At 37.9% G+C, this 9,925-nt stretch overlaps 1 non-coding gene across 1 annotated transcript; it reads left to right on the forward strand.

The window, feature by feature from the left end:
- The first annotated feature begins 5,825 nt into the window (after positions 1-5,825).
- Positions 5,826-5,931, forward strand: LOC141680989 (small nucleolar RNA R71). Its single transcript, XR_012558463.1, has one exon. It is a non-coding gene; the product is annotated as a small nucleolar RNA R71 (small nucleolar RNA).
- Positions 5,932-9,925: the final 3,994 nt, after the last annotated feature.

Genomic DNA, 9,925 nt, shown 5'->3' on the forward strand with positions numbered 1-9,925 from the left:
TATAATTAAAATAAGAAAATATGATTTTTAAAACATTTTTAAAACGGGAATCCAAAATGTGCAAACTCTGGAAACCTGGGGGACTAAACTATTTCGTCCCCAAAAGTCCAGGGGCCTGTTTGCAATTTTGCAAACCCCCGCCGTCGACCCGTCGGAGTGTGGCCGAGAACACGATTCCGGCCACCTCAGGCCATCAAACTCTCTAGAATCGAAGTACAGATCACCAGGAACATGTACATACAATCAAAATACATAACCCATTACAGGATTGGCCGGGAAATGAAGAATATCGGTGAACTTTCAAAAGACAACTTCGTTTAAACCAGGAATCGTCTGATAACATACTATACATGAATCGATTGCTAATTTCAAGGGGAACAAAACCCCTATATCTCAACATCTGATAATCCCTAAATAAGAAACCCCCAAATTCAATCAAGAACATTCAAACGAATTATAAACCCTAATTTCTAATTCCGAAAATCAAACTCAATTTTGAACATGTTATTGAACTCCAAATCAGTCATATGACATATCAAAATCATTAGGAAGACAAGCTCTACAACATGCAAGTATCAAATCATTCAAACAATCATCCGAACAAAAATTCATAATTTTAATCAAAATAATTTGAAATTAAATAAAAATATATAAAATCAACCTTTGATTCTGCAGTTTTGAAACTTGGATAATCTGATAGTACTCCTCAAACCCTTCATTTTGATTACCAGAGCTTTCCAAACGGTTATCAATAACACCTAGATTTTGCAGTTTGATTCTTGAAAGGTTTATATGAATATAAATATTTTCTTTGTAAAATTATATAATTACCGTTTGTAAATGATTTTCGGTACGAAATAAAATATGGTAAAGGCTATTTATACTTACGGAAAATTAGTATCCCGTTGGATCATTCCGGATATAAAATAGTACGTTTATTATACAAACGAATCCAAACGGTACCGGTTTTCGGATAATTATCCAAATCAGTACAATTTGTACTGCGGTCTTGGTCTCAGCGCCTGGTTACACGTATTTGTTAGGGCGAAAATACGCGCTAAAATTCACGCAAGTATACACGTTCGCAAGTAGTATAAGATATAAATCAGATTCGTTCCCACAGAGACTGGTTTCGGTTAAGTTCAATTTATGCCCCTATGCAACAATATATGGTTATCGTTCAATGCTAAGACAAATAACAAATTGGGTTTTTATTAAACTAAGAGATTATACTAAATAACATTAACTAAGAGAAATGAGGTTGAATTAATATATATGACAAACATGGGATTCTAACTTCATTACTACTTCATTCAATAGCCTTATTGTTCTTAACCTTAGCATGTGATGGTGATGACACTAATTAGATAACACGAAACTGATAAACGCCAACTTTTATGCGAGTACCATTCTACCAGACATCCACAATAGAGATAGAAGCTGAATAGGCACCAATTATATTTAGACCCTATATGTCTATAGAATTTGACAACATAACGGTTTAAGCACAAATTATCCATAATGATTACATAGGGCAAGTAAAACAGTTAGAGTTGCCTACGAATCATGCATACACATATTGAACCTATGCTAGCATGGCAAGTTCTAAACCTCTATATTCACTGTCGCTTCAATAGAGATTAATACGCTATCTTATATGTTAGCTACACACATAAGACGAATAAGCACAACCAATACTAGGATATCAATCAATCACCACACACCAAGATATCAAAACAAATTAATTATTGAAATCCATAAGTAAATCCGCTAGAACCCCATGACAACGATTAGCCCATAATAGAAATCATCGTCACCATGGGTTCATATGAAAGCATGGTATAAAACAAGGTCTTAATAAACTGAATAATAATTAAAGTACGAATAAACGAGATATAGGTTCAACAAGAACGAAAACAAGCATCCAAAGTTACAACTAATTCAAAGAATCACATGTTGAAAACAAGATCTTCTTTTTCGGAGTTGTTTTGTGCTTCTAGGTCTTCTCCTTGGTATCCCAATCATCCCGGATGATGAAAACCCTTTTTTTAAGTATATATACGCCCCTAGTGGACTTGGACCCTTAAAATCGTCAAATTCCACCCAAACAAAGGCTTTTTCAGCGAAATCAGCACCAGCCGCGCCTCGGGCGGCCGCCTTAGCTCTCCGGGCGGACGCGTCAGCTCCCGGGCGGCCGCCTCACATCCCGGCGGGTGCCTGGAGCCTGTCTGGAAAAATTTCTGATGAATCTTGTTTTGGCCATAACTTGAGTTCTACTCGTCAGAATTAGGCGATTCAATGCCCACGCGAAGCTATGAGATTCTCTACAACTTGACAATGGCCTTGGCTTCCAATTCTGATCACTTTTATCATATTTCCTTTAAAAGCTCTTTTCTTCATTTAACTGATACCTGAAATGCAATAACACAAAAAACATCAAAATACCAACAACTTGAGTCCAAAACACCAATTTAAGCTTGTAATAAAGCGTTCCAAGTGGATATAAAATCCACTTATCCACCCCCAAACTTGAATCGATGCTTGTCCTCAAGCATAAACAGACTCAAAACTACAAAACAAACCTAATGCATGAATGCAACTACGTGAATGCAACTAAATGATAATGCAATCGATCCCCTCAGAATAACCATAACCAAATGAATAAGCCAGCCTCTAAGAATGCAATGACTTAAAGAGTTCGAATAAATCCCACAAACCAACTCACAAACCAGAAACGTGCGTGTGTGGATGCTTAACAGATATCTCTCGATACTAGATCAATAACCATAACTTATCTATCATCGAAACAATCAAAAGTTTATAAACAGAATAGACAATAAACGCATTATGACTCACAACACCTCCTTTCTACTAGAGTTATACAAGGATTCACACTATTATTGAACATATAGCAAAGATGCTTATTTGACGTGCAATGAATGAGGTCCCAAAAGACTTATGCAATAATACCCATGTAGCGAGCGTTAGGTTATCCCAGACTATAAAAGCCTTAGGTCACTAGGCACAAAGTCCCCTAGAACTTAATAACTCGAGTATTAAAGAGCTCACTCTTGATCAATTATGCATAAACACATACTTTTTTTTTCTTTTTTCTTTTTTTTTCTTTTTTTTCTTTCTCTTCTTTTTTTTCAACAATTTCTGAATGAGTGCGTTTCGCTCTATCTCATTTAACCCTAGACTACTCATAAAAATATGAGCCGGCTACTAGCCATTTGACGCCTAGCCTTACAACAACTAGCAATGAAATCCAAGTTTTTCTCCAGATAAAAAAATCAGTGTTTTTACGTCATTACGAGAATATCACAAATTCTAAATATAACCAAGTGATTAAATCTCAACAACAAACAAGTATGATCATGATCTAGATCAAAAGCAACCCTATAAGACTTTGTGAAAATATTTGTTTCTGGCATGCAAATCAATTCATTAGGACTTAAACATCCCTCTATTCGTCATCACCACACTCAAATCAACATCAACTTATCAAATATCATAGTTCATCTTAAGGGATCATGCTAAATATGCATGCAAATGCAACTATATGAAATCACATAAAAAAACAAATATGTCCTAAATGAACAATCATGCAAAAATATGAATGAACTACAACTAAACATGCAATGAATATATATGGACATACACACACTACTAATCCTTACATTATCACCCCCAAACTTAAAATTTTCAATGTCCTCATTGAAGGTAATAATAAGGATTTCAGGCATACCTAGTCGTCGGAAAGATCACCCTCTTCGGTGGAGGATCAGGTGGCCAATCAACCTCGCCACTAGTGTCTCGGAAAATACTACCGAAAGCGTGTGTCAAATCTTCAGCAAAATGACGGTGAATGTCGTGCATGGCCTCCATACGCCTCACTCGCCTGTACTGCTCATCACCAACACCAGTCCTATCAACTACCTGTGCACATGAGAAGAACCCTCTGTAGGCACTGGAAGATCCGTCGCCACTCTCTACTCACATCATCAAAATATATCCCAACCCCTTATCAGGGGTGCACCTAAGAATGAATAACTCAAGTGATCTGGTTCGGTTGAGCTCAAGTATGGGAGCTTCTTGAATAAATGGTTCAAAACGCTCTGAGAAATTTTCAGCTCTGCTAACCCAAGAGAATCGAATGGCATATCCAACTTCCTCTTCCACGGAGGTGCATTCAAAACCTACATTGCTCTACTTTAAAGCACTCCTCTTTAGCTGTGGGTAACTTTATTTCCTTGAACACATTAAAAGTGACCTTTTGATCGTAACCTTCATCGAAAGCTCTCCTTTTTCACATCGATCATAGTTCGGCCTGTAGCCAAGAATGGTCTTCCCAAGATAATGGGAATCTTCTTATCTTCCTCGAAATCAAGAATTACAAAGTCAGCAGGGAAGAAGAGTTTATCCACTTGACCAAGACATCCTCCACTATACCTCGTGGATAAGCGATGAACGGTCAGCTAGTTGCAATGACATGTATGTTGGTTTCATCAGGCAGAAAGCTTCTTGAAGATAGATAAGGGCATCAGATTGATGCTAGCTCCTAAATCACATAAACACTTGTCGAAACAAGTTTCCGATGGTGCAAGGAATAGTGAAGCTTCCAGGATCTTTAAGCTTCGGAGGCAACTTCTGTTGCAGCACAGCACTCATTCCTCCGTTAGAGCAACGGTCTCTAAGTCATCGAGCTTCACTTTCGAGAGAAATACCTTTCATAAACCTCGCATAGCTAGGCATCTTTCAAGAGCTTCAGCGAAAGGTATGTTGATATGAAGTTTCTTGAACACCTCCAAAACTTCTCAAACTGCTTATCCAGCTTTTTCTTCTGCAGCCTCTAGGAAAAAGGTGGAGGATAGATCTGTTTCTCCCCTGTATTACCCTCAGGAGGAGTGTGTTCCACAGTAGTCTTCCTTGGTTCCACCTCTACTTCCTTCTGCACTCTTCTTCAGCCACAACTTCAGATTCTGAACTTGAGACTTTTCAGGCTCTTCGTCTTGCTGAATTTGGGGCTTGCGACCTTTCCAGACCTTAAGGTGATGGCGTTCACTGTTCTTCAACTTCCCTCTTTCCTGGATTGGCTTCTGTATCATAGGAAGCATTCCTGGTGGTCGATTCAATAAGGCATTAGCAATTTGCCCTATTTGGTTCTCCAGAGTCTTGATAGAAATAGCCTGGCTTTGGCATATAAGAGCCTGGTTTTTGTACATAAGCCTCAACTCCTCCAATTCAGATTTTTATTCGAAGATAGACCTGCATCATGATTTTGTTGTTGAAGTTGAGTTGTCTTGGTGTAAATTGTTGCTGAAAACCAGGAGGGTTGAATTGTTTTGCTCCAAACTGCTGGAACGCTGTTGCATCGCATTCTGATTGTTGCTCCAGCTGAAGTTAGGATGATTCCAGTTGTCAGGATGATAAGTGTCTGGAACTGGTTTGCGATCTCTGAAAGTTGCTCACAAACTGAGCTGAGTCACTAGATATAGCGCATTGCTCGTCGCATGCGACCTGCACATAGCTCACAAACACTGGTTATCTGCTTAACACCATAGTTAGCCAGAGAATCGATCTTCATAGACAACTCTTTAGTTGAGCAGTGATAGTAGCTGTATCCACTTCAAGAACTCCTGCTACCTTGCCCTGTGGACATCTCTGGGTTGGATACTGATATTCATTAGCAGCCATCAGTTCAATTAGATCATAAGCTTCCTTATAGCTCTTTGCCCATAATGCTCCGCCTGATGCTGCATCGAGCATGGGTCTGGACTGTGCTCCAACCCATTGTAAAAACAAGTGATGATCATCCAATCAGGAATTCATGATGAGGACACTTCCTAAGCATCTCCTTGTAGCGCTCCCAAGCTTCACTAGCGATTCTCCCGTTTGCTGCGCAAATTGAGTAATAGCATTCCTGAGTTCAGCTGTCTTCGCCATAGGGAAGAATTTAGTAAGAAACTTCTGAGCAAGATCTTCCCAAGTAGTAATCGAACCAGCTGTAGAGAGTGTAACCAGCTCTTAGCCTTGTCCCTAGAGAGAATGGGAACAGTCTCAGCTTCACAGCATCTTCAGAAACACCGTTGAACTTGAAGGTGTCCATATCTCAATGAAATCCCTAATGTGCATATTGGATCTTCCGTTGAGAACCCCCAAACTGGATTAATTCTTCACCATTGAATTATGCCAGGCTTGATCTCAAAGGTATTAGCTGTGATAGCTGGCCTGACAATGCTAGATTGAATGTCATTGATCTTGGGTTGAGAAAAATCCATCAAGGCTTTCGTTCGTGCTGCTGGATCTCCCATTGTAATGAGTACCTGAAACACAAACAAATAAACCGTGAAAGTAAAAGAATCCGAGTCAGTGAACTTTAACGACCACTGATGACAAGCACATAAACTAAAAATTAACACCGAGTCCCCGGCAGCGGCGCCAAAAACTTGTTAGGCGAAAACACGCTAAAATTCATGCAAGTATACACGTTCGCAAGTAGTATAAGATATAAATCAGATTCGTTCCCACAGATGTATGGTTATCGCTCAATGCTAAGACAAATAACAAATTGAGTTTTTATTAAACTAAGAGATTATACTAAATAACATTAACTAAGAGAATTGAGGTTGAATTAATATATATGATAAACATGGGATTCTAACTTCATTACTACTTCATTCAATAGCCTTATTATTCTTAACCTTAGCATGTGATGGTGATGACACTAATCAGATAACACGAAACTGATAAACGCCAACTTTCGTTGCATGAGTACCATTCTACCAGACATCCACAAAAGAGATAGAAGCTGAATAGGCACCAATTATATTGAGACCCTATATGTCTATAGAATTTGACAACATAACGGTTTAAGCACAAGTTATATATAATGATTACATAGGGCAAGTAAAACGGTTAGAGTTGCCTACGAATCATGCATACACATACATGAATCTATGCTAGCATGGCAAGTTCTAAACCTCTATATTCACTGTCGCTTCAATAGAGATTAACACACTATCTTATATGTTAGCTACGCACATAAGATGAATAAACACAACCAATACTAGGATATCAATCAATCACCACACACCAAGATATCAAAACAAATTAATTATTGAAATCCATAAGTAAATCCGCTAGAACCCCATGACAACGATTAGCCCATAATAGAACTCATCGTCACCATGGGTTCATATGAAAGCATGGTATAAAACAAGGTCTTAATAAACTAAATAATAATTAAAGTACGAATAAATGAGATATAGGTTCAACAAGAACAAAAACAAGCATCCAAAGTTACAACTAATTCAAAGAATCACATGTTGAAAACAAGATCTTCTTTTTCAGAGTTGTTCTGTGCTTCTAGGTCTTCTCCTTGGTATCCCAATCTTCCCGGATGATGAAAACCTTTTTTTTAAGTATATATACGCCCCTAGTGGACCTAGACCCTTAAAATCGTCAAATTCCACTGAAAAAGGCTTTTTCAGCGAAATCAGTGACAAGCCGCGCCTCGGGCGGCCGCCTCAGCTTTCCGGGCGGACGCGTCAGCTCCCGGGCGGACGCGTCAGCTCCCCGGCTGTAATAACCCCAATTTTTGGGAAATTTTTGAAACCCTTATGAATAGTGTTTTTGCTGAATGAGAAAACTTTTCATGCCACACTATGTAGGGGTTCTGATATGGATATTCTGAGATTTTATTAGTACTTTATATGGGATATAAGTGTATGTAAAGATCGTCAGAATCCAAATCCGAACACTTTGATTTTTCCCGGAAATACACTAGATACGGAAAGATTTGAGAAAAAGGTAACAGGATAAAAATGATTTAAATTAAAGGATTATAGGAGAGGATCATAAAAGGAATATAATATATTGAGAAAGGTTAAGGGAACCTAAGTAATAAGATCCCGGGTATGATCCTTCAAACGATAAACGAAAACGAAAGTTAGCGAACCGTATAACAGATCAGCGGTCATTAGGCAAACAATTAGGAAGTTAATCAAAGGATTAGAGAGGATGATGTCACCCAACCAATGAGAAGAGGACAAGGAGGGGAGGATGACATCATGAGGATGACACAAGCATGACATGGAAGGAAGGAGATGTGTGGCTTTTTTAACCACACAAAATCAAGGGCAACTAGGTAATTTACTAAAACAAACACAAAATCAACCAACCAAGCCAAGCAAATCATTTTCATCAAAATCAAAAAGAACCAAGGCATTGTTCTTCATGCTCTCGGCCAAAACAGAACCAGAACACTAAAACTGCTGTATCTCCTTCATTTCTCACTCAAATATTGTGTTCTATAGCTCATTGGAAAGGTATTGAGATGGCCTACAACTCTTGTTCACAAGTCTCGTCCAAATAATCATGGTAAGACCCTCATTTTTACAGTTCTTTAAATCGGACTTTTAGAAACTTCAAAGCCTAACTTGTGTTCTTGATTTCTTTGGAAAGATCAAGCTTGTAGGAGGCTCCCTAAGGCTTCCTAGCAACTTAACACCTCCCACGGAAGGTATAAACTTCACAACCCTAGCCTTTACTTTATTTGTTAGTAAGTTTAATGGTTGGTGTTGTGAAATGAGAAGCATGGATTGTGATTATTAGTAGTTTGGTTTGATTTGGAGTGTTTTTGGTAATTGAAGCTTGATTATAGTTCATAGGTCGTGATTGTGGATTGTTTGAGTTGAAAACCTTGGAGATTATGGACTGATGTGGTATGGTTTAGGTGAAGTTTTGTTGTATTGATGGTTATGAGTTGGTTGGTGGTTATTGGAGTAGTTTTAAACCTTGGTAATCGCGTAAACATAGCCGTCGTAACGTCCGATTTTCTTTGGACTGTTTTTGTGCATAACATTAGGACCCGAGATCCCCCTGCTAGATTATGACCACTGCCATGTTTAGATAGCTCATGTTACGAGCTTCATTTTGATATGTAGTTCGTTCGATTCCGATGCACGGTTTAGGAGAAACGACCGTTTCAAGTAACGGCGTAGCGCGAACGAAACTTTTCCCTCGCCTTACTTCGAAACATAGGTTAAAGGACCAAAAAGGGTTAATTAATGTATGAAACATTATGGTAAGTGTGTTAGGCAGTTGGTAAGACACTCGCGAAGGAATCGCTTTAAAACTCGTAAAGGTTAAATTATTAAAAATGGTGGAGCCGAGGATACTCGAGTGACTTAAGCAAATCAGTGAGCGCAAAACAAGCGTTAGAGTCTAAGTTAGTTAAAGTATAGATTTACAAGTGATTTTGGTTTAATTCCAACTTACTTGTTGTTTATAGGTTACCAGACTTGTCCCGAGCCTTTTATCACCCCCAAGTCGCTCAGGCAAGTTTTCTACCCGATATACTGTTGTTGTGATGTAAATATATGTATATGCATTATCTTGTGATAGTGCATGATTGTTATTAGCAAATTTTGCGATATATTGGAGCATGCTGATATGGTATATATGCATGTCTGTTTCGTAATCTGGTTATCTATCTGTTGATTTCATGCTTATAGTTGCATAATACCTATGCTAGAAATAAGCAAGTAGTTGCGTATACCCTTAGTATAGGGGATAAAAGGTGAACATATTTCTAAACCGGGAGTCGATGTTCCCGAGATTAATATATATATATTTATATATATATGGATATAGTTTTTAAAACTATGGATCGAATAAGGTTATTCGATACCTTTATTTTACTTAATTGAATATAATTTGAGTATTCATTCGAGGGCTTATGACTCAGTTTATTTTATTATTTGAATATTATTTGAATATTCATTCGTAGGGCTTATGACTCAGTTTATATTATTAGTGAATATTACTTGGATATTCATTTGAGGATGTATGACTCCTTTATTTATGAATATTATTTATAGTATTCCATTCGAGTATTATGACTCCGCTTATTACTTAATAA

The sequence above is a fragment of the Apium graveolens genome, chromosome 1 (genome assembly GCF_009905375.1).
Source record: "Apium graveolens cultivar Ventura chromosome 1, ASM990537v1, whole genome shotgun sequence".
Classification (NCBI taxonomy): Eukaryota; Viridiplantae; Streptophyta; class Magnoliopsida; order Apiales; family Apiaceae; genus Apium; species Apium graveolens.